Source organism: Triturus cristatus, chromosome 3_1 (genome assembly GCF_964204655.1).
Source record: "Triturus cristatus chromosome 3_1, aTriCri1.1, whole genome shotgun sequence".
Lineage (NCBI taxonomy): Eukaryota > Metazoa > Chordata > Amphibia > Caudata > Salamandridae > Triturus > Triturus cristatus.
In genome coordinates, this window is record NC_140583.1 from 391,067,741 (window position 1) to 391,088,709 (window position 20,969).

At 47.7% G+C, this 20,969-nt stretch overlaps 1 protein-coding gene across 3 annotated transcripts in view; it reads left to right on the forward strand.

Annotated features, from left to right (window-relative positions):
• The window catches only part of MYO5A (myosin VA), an 847,747-nt gene that overhangs the window by 230,160 nt on the left and 596,618 nt on the right, over nucleotides 1–20,969 (forward strand). The window lies entirely within an intron of this gene.

Sequence of the window (20,969 nt, forward strand, 5' to 3'; positions counted from 1 at the left end):
AGAGGGGGGAGATAAAAAGGTGGAGTTCTCGAAAGGTCCCCAAAATAAGTTTGGGAAGGGAGTAGGAACCCCACCCCCGTCCAATTCCACAAGACCCACTTACCCTGACAGGAGTCAGCAGCCAAGGATTGTGCGGTGCTACGAGTGTGGGGAGATTGGACACTACAGAGGAGATCCCAAGTGTCGCAAGCGACCACCAGCCCCATCGGGCGTGAAGAGTCCCGGGGTGAGTAGTATAGCGCTTGGGGTGGAGCTGCCCTTAGATAGGGAAGGGGAGTGGACAGGCCTGACACTGGTTTCACTCGGGGATAGAGAGGTGGTCCCCGTAGTGTCCCTGCCCCCGAACACTGCTAAATATCAGCATTGGGTGAGAATTAATGGGGAGGAGGTGGAAGCTCTGAGGGACACAGGGGCCAGCATGACCACTGTCGTGCGGCGGCTGGTGTCCCCAGACCAAGTAGTCCCCGAGGAGTTCCATCCGGCCGTATTGGCTGACGGCAGTTTGAGTCACTATCCAGTGGCTCGTGTTCCATTCGAGTGGGGAGGAGTCAAAGGCCTACTGCGAGTTGCTGTGAGCCCTGCCTTGCCTGTGGGGTGTTTGCTAGGGAACGACCTGGAGCACACCAAATGGAAGGACGTCGAGTTTCACGCTCACACTAAGATGCTGGGATTACCAGGGTGGACTTGCGTGAGCACGCGGTCCATGGCTGCCCGGCACGGAACTCACCCGGAGTTGGAGCCTGGAATCATGGCCCAACCCAAACGTGGGAAGAGAAGGAGGTAGAGGACATGCCCCGTGAGTCGGATGGGGAGGCCGCAGAGGTGCCCCCGGAGTCCGCGGAGGTAGATGTCGTTCCTGTGGAGGACTTGCCGATCCTTGCTGACTGGCAAGTGGAAGGAGGGCCTACCCGGGAAGAATTTTGTCGAGCACAGAGGACGTGCCCCACTCTTGAGGGTATGCGGCGGCAGGCCGACGCTCAAGTGGCTAGTCAGGAACTGGGAGGTTATCATGTGTATTGGGAGGATGGTCTCCTATACAGTGAGCCCAGGGTGCCGGTACATGGATCTTCGAGGGCCATAGTGGTCCCCCAGTGTTACCGGGCCTTCCTGCTGGAGTTAGCGCACGAGATCCCCTTAGCTGGACACCTGGGCCAGGACAAAACCTTTGCACGGTTAGTCCCCCATTTTTATTGGCCCAGGATGAGGATTGCCTCAGATGCCTTTTGCAAGACCTGCAAGTCTTGTCAGGCTAGTGGCAAGACTGGGACGAAGTTGAAAGTCCTGTTGGAACCGCTCCCCGTGGTCGGGACCCCTTTTGAGAGGGTCGGTATCGATATTGTTGGGCCATTGGACCCTCCGATCGCAGCGGGACACCGGTTTATCTTGGTTTTGGTGGACCACGCCACAAGGTACCCAGAGGCTATTCCTCTGAGGACCATCACTGCACCGGTGGTGGCGCGGGCACTGTTGGGAATTTTTACCCGAGTGGGGTTCCCGAAGGTCGTGGTGTCGGACAGAGGCACCAATTTCATGTCGGCCTACATGCAGGCCATGTGGAAGGAGTGTGGAGTGACCTACCGGTTCTCCACCCCTTACCACCCCCAGACTAACGGACTTGTAGAGCGCTTCAATAAGACATTGAAGGGGATGATCCGAAGCCTTCCCGAAGGCTTGAGGCGTAAATGGGACGTCCTCCTCCTCTGCTTGTTATTCTCCTATCGGGAGGTACCGCAGAAGGGAGTCGGGTTCAGCCCGTTTGAATTGCTCTATGGCCATCCCGTTAGGGGTCCCCTCAGTTTAGTGAAAGAGGGGTGGGAGAAGACTTCACAGAAGCTTCCCCGTGACATTGTCAGCTACATGCTGGCGTTCCGCAGCCAGATGGCCAAGCTGTGGAAGGCAGCCACAGAGAACCTGGAGGCTAGCCAGACCGTAATGAAGGAGTGGTATGACCGCAACGCTCGGACGGTCGAGTTGGACGTTGGACAGAAGGTGTGGGTTATGGAACCTGGAGAGCTTTGTGCCCTCCAGGACCGGTGGACTGGCCCGTTCGACATTGTGGAGCGGCGAGGCCACACCACATACGTTGTGGATGTAAAAACCCCCCGTCAACCCCTCAGGGTGCTCCACGTCAACCGCCTGAAGCCGCACCATGAGCGATCGGAGCTTGCTCTCCTTATGGTGACGGATGGGAGCGAGGAGGAAGAGAGTGAAGCTCTTCCTGACCTTCTTGCGGCACAAGAGAAGGATGGTTCGGTGGAAGGTGTAGTCCTCTCCCCATCCTTGACCCCAGAGCAGCAGAGGGACTGTCGCCATGTCCTGGGACAGTTCGCCTCGTTGTTCTCCCTCACGCCTGGAATCACTCATTGGTGTACCCATGATGCGGACACAGGGGATAGCCCCCCGGTAAAGAACAAGTCTTACCGGCTTTCTGACCGAGTGAAGGATAGCATCCAGCGTGAGGTGGCAAAGATGCTGGAGCTGGGGGTGATAGAACCTTCCAGCAGCCCGTGGGCTAGTCCAGTGGTGTTGGTGCCGAAAGCGGCCCCACCGGGTACGACGCCAGAACTTCGGTTCTGTGTGGACTACCGGGGGTTGAACTCTGTCACGAAGACAGATGCTCACCCCATCCCACGTGCAGATGAGCTGGTGGACCGGCTGGGAGCAGCCCGGTACCTCAGCACCATTGACCTGACATCCGGATATTGGCAGATTGCCATGGCTGACGGAGCACGGGAGAAGACAGCGTTCTCCACCCCAGAGGGCCACTACCAATTTCGAGTGATGCCCTTTGGGCTCAAAAATGCTCCGGCCACATTCCAGCGGTTAGTGAATCAGGTACTATCTGGCCTGGAGTCCTTCTCAGCAGCCTACTTGGATGACATAGCTGTCTTCAGTAGCAGCTGGGAGGACCATCTGCAACACCTCCAGGAGTTATTGCAGGCGCTGCAACGCGCTGGCTTAACCATTAAAGCCAGCAAGTGCCAGATTGGACAGGGATCTGTCGTGTACCTGGGACACCTGGTGGGCGGAGGTAATGTGCAACCCCTCCAGGCCAAAATTGAAACCATCTTGGCTTGGGAGCCCCCCAAGACCCAAACAGAGGTCCGAGCTTTCCCCGGCCTCACTGGGTATTACCGCCGGTTCGTCAAGGGATATGGTACCATCGTGACCCCCTTGACGGAGCTGACCTCAAAGAAACAACCTCGCAAGGTCATATGGACAGCTGCATGCCAAGAAGCCTTTGATACGCTGAAAAATGCGATGTGTACAGCTCCAGTACTAGCAACACCCGATTTCAGCAAGGAATTTATTGTACAGACCGACGCCTCAGAGCACGGCATAGGTGCAGTGCTCTCACAACTCAACACCGAGGGCCAAGACCAACCTGTGGCCTTCATATCTCGAAGACTCCTCCCTCGGGAACGGCGATGGAGCACCATTGAGAGAGAAGCCTTCGCGGTGGTATGGGCTCTGAAGAAGTTGAGGCCATACCTCTTTGGCACTCACTTCCTTATCCAGACCGACCACCGCCCCCTTCGCTGGCTCATGCAGATGAGAGGCGAAAACCCCAAGTTGTTGAGGTGGTCCATTTCCCTACAGGGGATGGACTTTCGGGTGGAACATCGGCCCGGAGTTGACCACGCCAATGCTGACGGTCTCTCCAGGTTTTTCCGCCTTAGTGAAGAGAACTCCCTAGAGGTTGGGTAGCTCTCCCCTCTTTCGGCTGGGGGGGACGCATGTTGGACCTGTCAGCCCTAGGGTGGTCTCCCCTTCTATTTTTGTATCGTGCCTCATTTTTTCCACCCTCATTTTTATGTTGGACTAGGTCTCCGGGCGCCTTTTCATTGCCAGGCAGTGTTAAGGTGCAGGTGCTCCCTTCTCCCAAGATGGCTGCCACAGACCCCTGCTACTGCAGGGTGGTCGTTTTTGATAGTAGCACCCTAGCTGCCAGGAGCTGGCTGGGACCCACAACAATGTTGCGACACCAGCCCGCCTTTTTGTCCCATAGTTAGAGTGGGGAAGCTCCTGGAAGAAGCTGGAACCTTCTAGAAGGGAGGTGGGGTTTTACTTTTGCCGCCTTGGCTAGAGGTCACCTGACCTAGGGCTACTTAAGAGTGGGAGGGAAGCTTTTGTGGTGAGTTGGCCATTGGGGTGAAGCAGAGCTGGAAGAATCCACCAGGAGTGTAGGCGGTAGGGCCTAGCCAGGGACTTATGCCTCTGAGAGTGACAGGATTTAGGTACTGCCTCTTAAGTGAGTGAGGTGCCCTGTGAATCCCACTGATCTTGCCCAGTAGTAGGAGGACCCAGAGACTCTCTGCCAACCTGACTAGGAAGGATCTAGTCACCCTCTCCATCCCTACCCCTGTAACAGAACCCCTTAAGGGCGCCAGATACATCTGCGCCACAAGACTTCATCTGTCAACTGAGAACTGAAATCTAACTTCAAGAACTGAAACTGCATGACAAGAGCGAGCTGTAAGCCTTGAATGCCAGAGCTGAGACTGCGTGTCCAAGCTACTCTAGTGAACAAAATACTAAGCCGATTGCCAAGACACCGGGGATCGACCAGGTACTAGCGCTGTGACCCCCGCGCTTCCTACCCTGGTCTGGGACCCCCGGCAGCGTGCTCCGCTGAGCACTTTACCCCATCCTTAATTTGAGCCCCCCCCCTGCGACGACGAAGCCAGCGCGCTCACCGCTGCGGACTGGAGGCCTGGAGGAGTGCCCTGCTGTGTCGCGAGGCCCAGGAGAAGCCCGGGGCCCCGTCGCTGCCGTCGCAGCCGAGTGAGGAGGTGCGCAAGGTCGGGGCCGAGTTCCCCCAACGTCGTGAGGACGGACGCCTGCTGACGCCGAGACGGAGGTAAGCCCGGAGGCCGAGATCCCCCCTGGTGCGCCCCCTGCTGGTCCGGAAACCGCACCGCACTTGGCCCGGGTCGTCCCCTCCGTGGGAATCCCCTCCCCTGCCTGCGCGACGGAGAGACCCCGCCGAGGGATCCTGTCCGTGTCCCCCCTTCTGTAAGACTGAGAGCGGTGCTTAGTGAACTGCCCCGGAGCATAGGGACCCGCTCCGCAAATCCTGTCAGTCTCCCCGCTGGAAGCCGCCTAAAGGAACTGACTAACATTACCCTCGTGTGGCGCTTCCCACCACCGACCCTGCTTCCCCCGCCGGAGTGACCAGGGATGCGAGTAGCGCACTGTGTTACCTGTTCCGCTCGAAAGTATTCACATGCCCGTGATCGCGAGTAGTGCCTTGTGTTATATGCTCTACTCGACAGTGATTACCTTACAAGGAAATGCGAGTAGCGCCTTGTGTTACATGCTCTACTCGAACGAAGTTGTTTGCCAGGAGATGCGAGTAGCGCACTGTCTTCCATGCTCTACTCGATAGTAATTGTTTTGCCAGGAAATGCGAGTAGCGCCTTGTGTTATATGCTCTACTCGGCAGTAATTACATGCTAAGGGATGCGCGTAGCGCATTGTGTTTTATGTTCTGCACGAAGGAAATTCTACACCAGGATCACGAGTAACGTATTTTATTATATGCTCTGCTCGACTGTAATTACCTACAAATGGTTGCGCGTAGCGCTTTGTTTCATATGCTTTACTTCACAGGATTAGGGGCCATTGATTACGAGGAGCGCTCAGTTCCACAGGCGCCATGTTAGTGAGCCCAATGTGTCCCCGTTCAAGTATCATGCTTAGTTAGACGGCCCGTTCAGGGAAAGACTTTACGTAAGCGCGCACAGCGCTAGAACACGGTTAGGCACTGCATAAGTATCACCCAGAGTGTCGAATGTAATGTCATGATGGTATTATAATTCATGTATTACCCTGTTATTTCCTGAACTGCATCTGACCAGCTAAACTTGGATAAACTTGAAGTATTTGCATAATTGAACGGTGTGGCGTCCCTTATTGTGTGTGTTCCTAGTCCATGAGAAGCGTGTGGTGTATGGTTGCTTAACACATAGCCCTCTGGTTGCCCGACCGGCTCGCGCCACGCTACCGCCTATAGGGCCTGGTGACCCCGGGTTCCTACAATTAACATTCAATTTTGAGAAATTAGGATAAAAGAATTTATAATCATCTTAAACATATATAGACTTTCACCAGAAACTCTTGTGGCTCTTACATGCAACCTTAGCAGCTAGGCACATGACTTTATGTAATGGTCCTGTTCGTGTCTGGGGCAATGTTTGAAAATGCCCTTTAAGGTCCTTATTAGAAATTAGCCGCATTTAGCTGCAGAGATGTCGGGCTTGAATCCCCACACCTAACACCTTTCCTTTACAGTACTAGACCTTGGAATAGAAAATATCTATGTAGACCCGAAAATGCCAGATAAAATAGTGTATGTTTCCCCAAATTCTGTGGTCTGTTCCACTGAGCATTTTGTAAATGTTTGCGTGGTGAAGGAGGAGGTCAGGGGTTCGGTGACCTTGACGGCATCCGAGGCCATGCCAGAATGTAGTCTGGCGAAGGGGGAGCATTCTGTATCTCTACCCCATTGTACTCCAGGGTTTGGGTTTGGGATGGAGACGAACGGTGCTTGCAGCCCTTGTTGCCTGCTTTGTGGTTTGCAGATCCGTCCAACTGGAGAATCCTATCTGTCTCGAAGAAAATGAGCAGTGAATGGTGCTTTAATTGGGCGACAATACTGGGTAAATGAGCCTCATCTTTTTAGCAGTTAGGACCCCAGATAAGGTGGGCCTGGACAAGACCTCTAGAGCCTGAATCACCTGACTCTTGTGCGCAAAATAGCAGTTTATTGCACTGAGGAACGCCTATATTGTGTAGTAAATGTGATCCTTGTTTTTTATTTTGAAACGATAACAAAGGAACAATAATTTTAATTGAGATGTGAAAATTAAAAATATACATATGAATAGAATCTTAAATAAACTAGTCAACATTAGTTTCTTTAAATGAATCAACCCTACTCTTAAAATGAAGAAAATAAGCTCTTTAACTGTCATTATAAGGTGTAGGTATAATCTGGTTATTCCCACAGTTTCTGTGCTGACACCCAAGTTGATGGTTGACGCGGCACGGTCTAATGTCTCAACAGTGGTGGGTTGAGCACTGAGATGACAAGATGGTCAACAGTGGTATGAGACAAAGCCAACCGTAAACTCAACCCCTTGAAAGACGAGCTGAAGAGTTTGTGACCAAGACTGATTATGTGTAATGGCTTCCGAACTTCCACTAGGCGATATAAAATTGTCAAATCCTTTGTACAGTTGCTGTAAGTGTAAGGTCAGTCCAAGTCAGAATATGCATTAGGCAACGACAATGTTATTCCTAATTCTGTCCTGTTATATTGCTGGCACAACAGTCATTGGTTTACTCAAAACATGACTGGGATTGTGTACTTTCAGACATGACTTCAAAGAGCTCTCTCTGGTTCTCCATTAACAAGTTTCTGCATCTCCCTTAGTGCGAGTGGCCTCTTCTACTGACTAGATCCTTCTCTGTGCCCATTTGAATTCCGTGGTGCTTCATAAATTGGACAGACAGTATTAAAGTCTTAGTTTGATTGGTAGCATTAAATCTAACACTCCACACCACTCTCTTGTTTTCTTCTGGATGCTGTGACGAGAGGTCTGAAAACAAATGCCTCAAGATAGAGAAGGCAGTAAATTTGCAATAGAGAGCCTACTATGATTTCATATAGTCCAAAGGTTTTTGAGAATTCCACTGAAGTTGTTTGACTCCAAGGTAAGGTGTAATGAAATATCTCTGGAGCTAGATTTTGAGTTTTATTTTGCCAATCATTAGTTAAAAAGTGCTGCCTACCATCCAGAGTTGAAATTCCAGTTGCTGCATGCACATGGTTTCTAGTGTTCTTACTGGGCTGAGGTTTATGTTCTCAAAGCTGTATTTTAAGAAGCGCAATCATGCCCAGAGTAGACAAGCTGCCCATCAGAGTTTAGACTCTTTAGATTCAAATTTTTCACAAAATCATTATTGTTCAATAATTTCAAACAGCAAACACGCAATGTACCTTTATAACCTTGTGAGGGTGGGGGCTGATGTCCTGTTGAGAATCCCCAATGCATTCCCAATATCTTATGGGCGAAGGAGATCAGAGACTGGGGTGGGAAGGAATGGAGAAATGACTCTCCTTTGAAATTCAGAGAGCCTTATTAGGGAGGTGGGCAAGGAAGACAAACCACAGAGATGGGTGGAGCACTTTAAAGAATTGCTGCACCAGCCCGTGCAGCAATTGCCACAAGACATACAGCCAGCTGACAAGGACTTGCCAATTGACTGCAGCAGACCAAACAAGGAAGAAATATGGCATGTCATCAAACATCTGAGAAATGGGAAGGCAGCAGGACCTGACAACATTCCTGCAGAGGCACTGAAGGCTGAAATTGAAACATCAGTAAACATGCTCTTCTCCATGTTGGGAAGGATCTAGAAGGAAGAAAAGGCGCTGCCGGGCTGAAAGTAGGGATAGCTGATCATATCCAACAAAGGTGACCCGAGTTACTGCACATACTACAGAGGGATGACTCTTCTATCAACCCCAGGCAAAGTGTTCAACAGAGTCATCCTGAACAAAATGAAGGAAAAAGTTGATACTCAGTTGCGAGTCTAGCAAGCTTGCTTCCGCAAAGATAGATCTTGCACAGACCAGATTGCAACACTGTGCATCATCATTGAGCAGTCGATGGAATGGAACTCCCCCCCCCCCCCCCCCCCCCCCCCCCCCCCTCTGTGTCAGCTTTATCGACTATGAGAAGGCATTCGACAGCCTAGACAGAGAGATCCTTTGGAAACTCCTCTACCACTATGGTATGCCAGATAAACTCGTAAGAATCATCAGGAACTCTTACGAGGCAAGATAGTCCATGAAGGGCAACTCACAGAAGTCTTTGAAGTGAGGACCGGAGTCGACCAGGTTTGTTTTCTCTCACCTTTTCTTTTCATGCTTGCCATAGACTGATTCATAAAGACATCTAACGCAAGGGGAAGGAGTGGGATTCAGTGGACATGTTGGACGCAGCTCGACAATCTGGACTTTGCAGACAACCTGGGACTACTCTCCCATACCCATCTGAAGATGAAATAGAGCATCAGCACAAATTTGCCTCGACATTCACAGGGGAAAAAACAAGATCCTGAGGCTAACATGGCCAGCACAACTGCAGTCACTCTTGCAGGCGATGCACTGGAAGAGTTGAGGCCTTCACCTATCTGGGCAGTGTCATAGACAAGCAGGGCGGCACAGATGCCGACGTCAAGTCAAGAATCGACTACACAAGGGCTGCCTTCATTCATCTAAAGAAGATGTGGAGCTCTAAGGACCTAAGGTTGCAAACCAAGATCAGGCTTTTTTTTACACCTTTTTAAAATAGGTCCTTCTGTATGCAGCAGAAACTTGGCGGACAACAATGACCACTACCAACAAAGTCCAGACCTTCATCAACACCTGTCTGAGGAAAATCGCCCAGATCCACTGACCAAACACCATCAGCAACAAACTGCCTATGGCAGCAGACATCACACCCTCTGCAAGCCCTCCACAAACACCACCACTCAAGCCCTCACCCTGAACCTGAAAAGGAAAAGAGGAAAGCCAAGAAACATCTGGCATTGAGGCCTCAAGGCTGACTGCAAGGAGATGGATTACACCTGGAGTCAGACTGAAAGAAATGCCCAGGACAGAGATAGGTGGAGAGTCCTGGTTGATGGCCTATACCCCAGGAGGGGATAGTAGGCATAAGTAAGTAAGTACGTTCTTAGGGAGTTGTTGCTGATTACTTGTTCTTCCTGGGCACTTTAGGTTTCCTTGATGGCAAATGTTAAGGGTGGGCCTACGTTTTCTATTGCTCAGGTGAGGAAGGATCTAAGCAGAGCCTCTCCTTTTGTGTGCCTGATTACTGCTAAAGGGATGCCGAAGGACAGACAGATGGAGGATCTTACACTTAATTGTTCTATGTTGTGGGTGCTCCAGACCGGAGACAAAGCCAGTGTTACCTGCCCTAAGAAGCATTACTTTACACAAATTCACTAAAATTGACTCTCTGCTCTTTGAAATCTCCTAATCACCAGAGGTGTTAGTGGTTTCTTTCCATCTGTTTTAATAGGAAAATGAAACCAGATTTACTTAACTGTATCTACCCTGTGGTTTGTGTGTGTGCTGTGTTTCTTGTGGTGTAGAGTAGAATTTAACCTGCAAATATTGTTTCCTTATACAGTTTTGCATGCTATCTCAGAAAGCCTCCATGATAATCAAAACAACCCTGCATGAAAACCAACCTTCCCTTAAAATTCTGATTGCAAACTCTCCTTTTTTTCTCTCAAATAACTCCCTTCTCTCCTTCCTATCTGTTGCATGCCTAAGCTCTCTGAGTACAGCCTACTCCAGTCTAATGCATGCTGCTCTTAATCCCTATAATTGTAGCTCTGCAAATATTCCACACTTTACTTCAAAGAGCACAACATTTCCTTTTCATACTTCTTTAACCTAACAATACCTAATCTTCTGTATCACATCTATTGATACTGCCAGCCAGTGCATGAAATTCTCATTTCACCCCCATATCCCTCACCCAATATTGTTCCAGTGCACAGCAGTAAACCACCCACTACCATCAGATCAGGTGTGAAATAACTACAGAGATCTGTCACATGTCGCTGGCCACAGGAGGACTCTTGAGTCCACCATGCAGGTCTCTACTAACTACACACTACAGCCACTTCTTGGCATCCTGCAGTGACAATCACATTTTAGAGGAGATCAACAAAGTTCATCCCAGCAGATCTCCCCACCACTTCTCCTTTAAAACTATGCCTACTCAGTACCATAAACTTTAAACAAGGTACCTCGTAATAGACAACACAGTGAAGTCACCAGCTCAGTGGCCTATCAACATAAGAAATACCAAAAAGGAGTCTGCAGACCTGCTGAGAGCTGCCAGCTTATTGAAAACGATAAAGTGTGTGCTTGTCTCTCACACTTCTTTATCCATCACAATGCTGTGCGATCACATGATAACTGCACCATGGTGGTCCTCGCTCAAGACATGGAAACACTACTCACATGGGATCAAAACAAAGACAGCACACTTCCAAGAAAACACCCTTACACATTGTAGTGTGCTACCCAGTAAGCAAGCACTTCAGCACTCTACAAAGGGATAGTTAGTACTGTATAAACGTTACAATACAATACAATACAATGGGTTACTGGGATTGGAGGTGGCTGGTCAGGTTACACTCTGGACGGATTTCATGCTTCCCTACACATTCGGCACCAGAATGGCACCAGAACGTCTGTCATATATCTTCTAACCCTACTAGCAAATGCTGGACCGTGTCCCACTGATAAATCTGCGTCCCTAGGCTACATCATGGAATGTCGGTTCATGGGTAGGGTGACAAAGTGTCCCGGATTTGCCCGGACAGTCACGGTTTTTCACCAGCTGTCCCCGCTGATTTCAGGAAATTGAGCTCATGTCCCGGTTTTCAGAGAGGGTCGGCTGAAAACGGTGGGAGGTATCTTTTGATGTTTTGCAAATGAGGAATAGTAAGCAGCTGCTATAAGAAAGCAATTTAATTAACAGGCATGCTACTGCCTTTAAAAATGCAAAAAGAACAATTGATGGACAGAATGGAGAGCAATGTCATACATTCACCCCAGTACAGAGATCTGGGCCTAAACCCATCATTTTTTTGCTCACCATGCCAATCCAGTTTGGACCCAGCTATATGCAAATCAGTCTTGACCTTGCGCCCAATGGGAACAGTCCAGCCCGAACTGCCAGGCCAGGTCCTCCCTGGACTGGAAACAAGCATCCTAGGACTGGTTTTGGGCCTTCAGCCATCATCAGCAAGGATAGCTTGATTCCAGTGGCATGGAGAGCATGGTACGCATGTCTGGGCATACCCGTCCCACTCCGGGTGACAAATGCGAAAAGAACAATTGATGGACAGAATGCAGAACAATGTCATACATTCACCCCAGTACAGAGATCTGGGCCTAAATCCATCATTTTTTTGCTCACCATGCCATTCCAGTTTGGACCAAGCCATATGCAAATCAGTCTTGACCCTGTGCCCCATGGGAACAGTCCAGCCCGAACTGCCAGGCCAGGTCATAAAATGGCATTTTATGTATGTTCTTACTGCCTCTTCTGTAATTCTCTCCTAAGGAGCACTGTCATTCTGTGCATTGGGTTGCAGTAAAATTGTAGTGGGAAATGTCCCGGTTTTTGGCTTTAAAATTCTGGTCACCCTATTCATGGGGTTTCTCTAACTCCGCAATAGGCGCCTTTTGCTACCTTTTACAGCCAAACCTTGGGAGGCCCTTTAATGATCTTCTCTGATGTGTCCTGTCTCTTAGCTGATAATGGTGGCTACGGATGGCAAGCAGCCTCCGGAGCCCTGCACACCTACCTGTGGCTTCTCAGACATGGCAGAGCGGTGCACGTTCAAGGCGATCAGCGGCTTCCCTTCTTATGTACAGGGGTGATTTGGTGGACTCTGAATCACACATTCCTGTGTCTAAATAGAGGATGAGAGAAGTGGGCGCACCTCTGGTTGTCAGCATTGTCTACAGGCAGCTCTGGGTTATTTGTCGCTATTCCTGCTAGCAGCAACCCATTTAAAAAAAAAAAAAAAAGGACCAACGTCCCCTTTACACCAGGCTGCATTTTGGATGAAAAATCGTGCTGTATTGTTTGCATGAGGGAAGTAAACAATGATACATTTTTGAAACCGTCTACCGTTCATCCTATCAAAGGTGTAAAATACGCCTGCAATCCAGGGATTTTATATTTTCAAGAGCAGAGCTCATACTAGCAGCTGCCTCATGGATCCGGTGTGAGGGAAAACGTCTGCCCACCCTATGTTTTAACAAATGACATCCTTTTATAGAGGAAAATAGGGGTTTTGAGACAAACAGAATAATATCCCCAAAAAAAGCACCCCAGCAAGCTGCACAGCAGAGCATCCTGGTGGGGGACTGAACAAGTGTACGTGTACATTGCTCGTTTAAATGGGTTTTGCCAGCCATTAAATGTATATATATTTCTTTGCTATTTGTTAGGTAAAAGGTGTTTTAGAGAGGGGTGAATAATCGAAAAGTATCAATAGCCTCGACTATAATTCTCAAGGGATGAAAGACTTTACCAAAATTAAAAACTTTGCAATGAAGCTAAAGTTCTGCTGTAGGCGCTCGGTGCTATCAACAGTGCAGCGGCTGCAGAGGCCCGTTGCCTCTCAAGGATGGTGGAGTCTGACCACCCATCTTGGGTCTACAGGGCCCGTGTTCCTAGCTTGGATTGCGACCTTTGCACACTTGGTACACCTTTCTGTTTATATCGGAGGGAGAGACTAGACATTAAAAACGGTTATTTCGTTTTTGTGATCGTGTTAATTGCACTGGCCGTGATCGTTCTAATTGTATTTTGTGGTTGTAAATAAAGAATGCTGTTTAGATTTCAATATTGCTTGATCGTGTCTGCAAACGGGGATCAAACCGCGCTGTCAGCCACTGGCTGTGCAGTAACGATCCACTTAACTCTGCGCTGATAAGTAGCTTTCCGCGAAGTCACTTTCAACTTCCCGCTGGGATTAAAGCTTTTCAATTAAATTATTCCAAGCAGGTGTTAACCTGGAGTCCCCTGGAGGAACTCAACCACCAAACGGGTTCCGGGGTAATCCCCGGATCGTACATGTGTGCGATCAGAAGTTAATAAAGAGTTCATTCAGAGTTTGCAGTGTGTTTTTTGCTTTGGTTCCGGGTGTGCCTCGTACCTCGTGGATGAGGCACGGGTTAGACGGCGCGGAGGAAACAAAATGAAGTATTTTACACTTTGCCTTAGTCCAGCTCCATTCGCAAAGAAAAGGAGTAAACCAGAATTGGCATAGCCAATAGGTCTCGCCTTTGGGACCTTATAAGTGTTTAGCCATGCAACAGTTGCATACAGCAGCGGTCCGTGGAGGGAGTTGTGTGGGGCGGAAAGGCGGGGTGGGGGAGGGGCAGGGTGGGGGGTACTAAACACCGGAAAATGGACAATTGGAGATAAGTAAACAATTAAATAAATAAAACAAATTTCGTAGCGCGCACTGCACCGCATTTTGTGATGCAGGGCGCGCTACGAAATTCGTTTTATGTATTTAATTGTTTACTTACCTCCAATTATCCATGTTCCGGTGTTTAGTACCCCCCACCCTGCCCCTCCCCCGCCCCGCCTTTCCGCCTCACGGAACTCCCTCCACGGAGCGCTGCTGGTTGCATAACTAAATACTTCTAAGGTCCCAAAAGCGAGACCTATTGGCTATGCCAAGCGGCCGCGAAAGTGATTGCGATCAAACATCAAAGCGGAAGTGAAAGTACTCGCGTCAAGCGCGGCGCGCGCTGCCGCGCACATGCACTGTAGCTCTAGGCTGGCCTGGTAGCACTTTTTGGAGCCCTCTCAAAAAGTCTCGCCAGACCAGCGCATGCGCTGGGTCAGGCGAGACCTTAAAAATGACGACAGAACAAAATTAAAACTACTGAAATCAGTTCTTAATTTACTGAAAAAAGGGCTGGCCCAAAGTTTTTCTTAGAATCCCGCTGTGATCGCTGTCGAATAGTATAAGTAACCGTCCCTTTGCTAAACCAACACTGGATGGTCCTATATCACAATGTTACAAAATTCAATCAGTCGTTAACAAATTAAAAAAACTATTTTCATTTATTGTATAAAAAACCATACATTCAATTACATTAAAAACATCTCTCTATAGAGACCTACAATATGGACTCCTCGAGACAATTCACCATAAATAATAACACGCTGTCGAATGCCAGGCTTGCTGATAACAAGGTTTTTTTTGTGCTTGATTCTACCTCACCCCTCTCTTTTTTTAGGTTTCGCCTGATCATGCGCTGGTCTGGCCGAGACATTTAGTGTACGGGTTTTGAAAGTGCTGCCTCACGGCCTAGCGCATGCGTTCACGTGCGCAGCCGACAGCTTTCAGCGCCCGATGCGCCATCTGGAGCTTTCATTTTTCCGATATCCTGCCAATTTGTGCTCCCTTCAGGACTGTCTTCATGCATGTGAGTATATGTGGAGTGGTTGTAAGATAAGTGAACCTAAAGGGAATTATATATTTGACGTTTAAGTCCTATTCGGTGCCCTGTCCCTTTGGTCTGAGGGGCCCCTCTCTTTGTATTTTATGCTCATTAATATGCATAACATAGGTCGATAATTGAGACCTGGTATTATTGCTGCCATCTGGGGTATGGTGGCCTGCTGAGGTCAGCAGACCACCATGTCTGTGATTGCGTTTAAATAAAGTAATCTTTATTTTTTAAACACAGACTGTTTTTCATAAAGGAAAACAGAATACGTTTAAAAATAGAAATAGAAAAGGTGCTACATTTTTTTTTTTTTTTAGGAGTAAGCATTGGTCCCAAGGATCAATGCCTACTCCTGGAAAAATGTTATTTACAACATTGTCAAAAGGAAAGGGGTCACTTAGGCACCCCTTCCCATTTTTGAGTGGGTTACCACCTCCTTTGAGGTGGTGGCAACAGAGCAATAATAACAATTGTTATTGCAAACCATTTGTACAAACCATAGGGAAATTGTAAATCGGGATTAGTAAATTGGAAGTGACAACCTAAACAATGCCCTTTCAATTTGCAATTCAGTATGTAGTCGCAAACCTATTTTGTGATCCTGTAACAAGTTACTAAATTGCAATTTGGGTTTTGTACATATCGAAAAGCTATTTTGCATTCGCAAATGCTCCAATTTTGCGTAAGGTCCATGAATCCCAAAGTGTTCATAGGATGTTAATAAATGTTCTCCATTTATGTTTGCAAATATGTCAGCTTCCAGCCCCTGTAATGCTATTGTTATTTGGGAGGGGGGATTGGAATCCATAGTACTATGAAAGTTTTAGTGTATTAGTTGGTTTTTCTGCTTCAGTATATATTGAATGAATGACTGTATTGGGCACATATTTAAGTAATAAGTTCTGTCTTTGTAGTTTAGGTAGCCGATATTGACTAGTAAGAAAATATCTTAACGTACATTTTTCTTTTGGGCTTCTCAAACTTCAGTGAATCAGACCTACTATTTAAAAACATATATTTAAGATTTCTTTTTTTATGAAACTTTATTTTTAGTTTAGATAGTGCTTATAACTGGAGTGTTCATTTGCCGTGAAAAATCAATTGTCCTGAACAAAAAAGGCCAAAAAAAGTGCAGTTCTCTTCACTGTAGCCTTAGTGATAAAATGTGTGGTCTCTTATGCTCTGGTTGCACTTTGGAAATGGCTCTTTTAATAATCTGTGAAGACTCCTACAAAGCAGATGACAAAGAAGCTGCATGTCTTCTAGGGGTATTATGTCATAGACCGCAGGATTGTACTCCATTACCTTACTGGCGGAACTGGAGTCTCTTACCTACTTGAAATCTGACCTATTTTACATCCTTCCTATCCTGTTGTCAAACTAGGCTAACTCCAGCCTGGCTCTCATAAGACCTCACTTGGAGACCCACCAAGACCCCTTTTTAACGATCTCTTTTGAAGGTCAGCAGTTGCAACCTCTTCTTGCTTGGGTAACACACAATGCACCCATGCGTTGTCCACCAGCAAAGCCATCATCAGTCACTGCAATCCTGCCTCTCTGGCATCCTGCCATCCAAGATTACTGAAACTCAGTAGACACAGAACAGTCAATGTTCCAGAACACTTATGGTACTAGCAATCATGCACCTCTCATCAAAGACTAATTATTCATTCATAGCACTAAGAACAAAAGCTAGGAGTCGGCACTGCTGCTAAAGTGAACCTTGATACCAGTTTCAGGATGCAAACAATTGAAAATATTTTAGATTACAGGCAATCGTGGCATATCTTCACTTGGCCACAAGCGTCCACCCAAAGAGCCACTGCCTGTGACTGGGACAATCCGTTGCAAATACTTTGGGGTTCTGACCTGCTGCTAGTGTTAGGTGTGCTGAGGAGGTGACTACAGCCCCCCTCACCACCTTAGGTTAAATCTCTGCAGCAAAGGGGCTTCATGAAGTCATTGTATTCTCATGGACAATGTGAAGTAGCCCGCATCAGCTTGGCCCCACTGTCTACTTTACCGTTAGGGTCATAGCGTACAACTGGCTGATAGTGGCTGGTTCCCCTTTTATTTTGGTGTGAACGTAAGGACACATGCCACTGTACCATGATGAATAGGTCAGTGTCATCTTAACACATAGGCCCGATGGGCAGTTGCCTGGGGCCCCACGAGAATAGGGGCCTCATGCAGACCAGAATTTAACACTGATTTTCCGTTAAACATATTTATTCCTGTGAGAGGTTGTGTAGGCAGGGCCCAGTACACTGCTTTGCCCGGGGGCCTATAATGCTGTTGAGACGGCCCTGAGATAGGTGCTCCACTGATATACCGCTCTCTTGCCGCGTCTGCCGGATGATGATATTCATGGTGGTGATGCCCTGCCTCAGCTGTTCTACTATCCAGTATAGACACATGGCGCTGGCAGAGTAAGGGGTATGGGTCCTGCTCTTAGGAAATGACTTAATGCAAATGAATCCTGAGGTAATGTTACTGCCGTGGTGCTACAGCGAAGGTATATTAATGCTGCATGCAGCTTCTCCCTGTATCCTACTGGAATAGCGCTAGAGAAGTCCCAGTGGTCGCATACTGCTAGAGCTAGGCATTCTCATGTTGCCTATTACGAGGACCATATATAGACGCACCTTTCTGCCCGATTCATTTCAACATGTTTATGTCTACTACTTTGTGTGTTTTGGATTTAATCTTCTTTTTGGAAAACTTGTGCAGTCTAATATTGTGAACCCAAGATGTAGATAGTTTGTTTGTCGAATTATAACTCATTAGTCTTATGTCAAGCACCCCTTCCCTGACAAATAAGGTGATGCCATTCCTCTGAGCCCCTTTGAGTAATGTGTTTGAAAACAAAACAATTTTATTGTGATTTTGTTGTAGGTAAAACACATAATATGCAATGCCGTCTTGTTAGTCGTACTGACATGATATTTACATTGATATGACAGGAGGTGTCTTTGTCTACAATGACTCGTATTAGTTTAGCTGGTAAGCGATTGTATCATCTGCCTACTTCAGCCTCGGCAATACTATCCTGATTGGCGTTGAAGGGATCATACAGGTGAATACGCAAGTCAAAAGTAAAAACTGGTAACAAAAACAAGAGCTGGAATCCAACAAGCCTGGCGATGTCCATGAAGGGAGGCAGTGGGAAATCATGTACAGTCTAGTTAGAGTTGTTTATCGCAGACCCCGCCCACACCACTGTATATTGATTGTCAGGGTCCGCTCAATAGGCCTGAAATGTTTTGGACACCTGTGTGAGGATGGAGGCAGAGGACATTTCAGGGGTGTTGTGATAAGTGGACCGTGGAAAGAGGCACGGGTACCATGTGTTCCAACCCCGCTGTTTACTGGGGTCTAGTGTTATCCTTTACATATTCCTGGAAGGCAAGTTGTGGCAATTCAAGTTACCTTCTTGCCATGAGCAGGGTTGTTTCTTGGTGTTGGGATCTTCTGAGGCTGCTGACTACCCCAGTGTGGCAATACAAGTTATCTTCTTTCCATGAGCCGTTGGAGTACAAAGAGTCAGGAAAGCAGTTAACGATTCATGTTCCTTTAATCACAGAAGATCCCAGCCATCCATCAGCAGATCTCCTTCCAACTGACATCTTTTTAAGGAATCACATTGGATCCCCATGGGTTCATCATAGTGACACCCACAGCCGTGTCTAATCAAGACACAGCTGGGATTACCAATGCAGCATGCCCATAAGGAATACCACACAAGTCCCATGGTGCAGCAGTGGGGTTCTTCCAGAGTCCCCTATCCTCCTCTGCGCAGTGCCCCAAACCTCGTCTCTGCCACTGAAGGAGGACCTCACACCAGCGGGGGACTTTGCGTAATGTGTTTTAATAGCTGCATAAACATTTTGTAGTGAGAGTAAAATGGCCCTTAGAGTTAATTTCTTGGTATAAGTGAGTTTGTCTTTTGCCCCTTAAACCATTTAATCCGGTCTACATGGCCCTTTAACAAGACAGCTGTTCCCTTGTAAGTTTATGTTGTTGTTGCATGTAATTTGGAATCCGACTGCTTATTAACTGCTTTCACAATATGAACTTATGCAGTCATTTATAGGTCTGGCATTGCATGTTATGACTTTGAAAGACCTTTTGATTTTACTAAAATTATATGCATTATATACTTATAGGGAGTTTCAACCAGCTCTCTTCATCCATTGATCTGTTATTGTGTCATTCACGTTTTTCTTCCATACACTACAGCATAAAACATCGGATAATGGGTCAACCCACTTTAGCCTTTAGCTAACCTCACTGTGAGTGCCAGCATTATTCTTTTTTACATAGAACAGAGCCACATACAAAGTAGTTTGTCTCCGTGCGAGGAACTACTATGGCAATGTGTGCTTATTGAGATTACAAATATTTTTGCTTAAAGCTAGTGTTTTTTGTTTTAGATCGTCGAGGGCCCGGCATCTTCCCCAACAATAAACTTTTCCAATATTTATGACGAAACAAAAAACCATTGACAAAGCCAAAAGGCTGGCAGTCAATGCCAGACCCACTGCTTTTGCAAGTGACTGTTTTCATAGCAATTATGCAGTTGCTGCTTCATATGTTAGTTTGATTTATTATAATATCACCAAACATATAAGTTGGAGGTTGTGGTAGTGCAGCCAATAAAGAATTTCACACTGTCATTTCATGGTAATATTTAATATTATTTGTTTGATTACTTCTGATCACAGTTAGTAGATGCCTCACTGGGGCCATATTATGTATAGGACTCACGTCTCTGTTTGCGTCCAGGCGCACCTTAAAACAGGTGCGAACAGGGAAAGTGCGCCCTATTACATAGCAGCAGCGGCCGCCATAAACAAAGGGTGGAGGGAACGCAGGAGGGGTTAGTAATAAAATATTAATAAAAAAAAAGAATTTACCTGAAACAGACAGCCGCCTTGCCTCCCACGTCGCGCTTCCTCTTCTCTTCCTGGCAGCCTCTGTCACAGACTCCCATCCAATCACCACACAAGCAGTGTGGGGATTGGCCTGAGTGGGCTGAAAAGACGCTCCGCTCAGGTCAGGGAGTCTGTGGGGTGTCTCCAGCCCGCCCGCTCAATACCTAAGTGCACATGTATGTTTTGGTCGGCCTAAGAGGGCCAGCCAAAACACATATGCGCACTTAGCACTCCTTCCACCTCCCATTCCTCTGTCCGCCCCACCTTACAATGCTGGCTCAGTCAGCAATGAAAAATAAAACAATGCTACAACATCGTTTTATTTTTCATTTGTTGGCTCTGAGCCAAACAGTGGGGCGACGCTCCTCTGCTATTGCCGTTGTTACATAGAATGCGCTGCCCCCAAGGCAGCCACAAACTAGCGCTGCCCTGGTGCAGCGCATTCATGTTAAAAACCGAGCGCCTGCTTTAAAGCCGCTCCGTGTTTTCACAGTGCAGGTGGCACCCGCCTATACGTTTAAAGGGGATTAAAGATCCCCTTGCAGACAGGTGCAGTCAGTGACCACACCTGCCTGCTGAGGAATGTCTCCTTTCCCCCTCCAGAGGGCTGCTCTCAGGGAGTCTGAGTTTCTTTTACTCTGGGCCTGCATCTGTAATAGAGCGCGGGGGCAGAGACAAAGGGATTCCCTCATTTGCATGGGGCATGCCCCCATGCAAATGAGGAAACGCCCCCCGAAGATAGCGCTGGCGCTTTATGTGTATTACAGAACGGGCTGCAAAAGCGTCAGCTGCCCCTTCTGCAGTAACAAAGGGCCCCAGGGGTGCGCAAAGCGGGCTCAAACTCCGATTGTGCCCCCGGGGCACTTTATGAAATACGGCCCCTGTTGGTCAATTATTTTTCATAAAACATCAGTTTCACAAACAAGGAACAAACTAGTTTGAAAAACAGTACG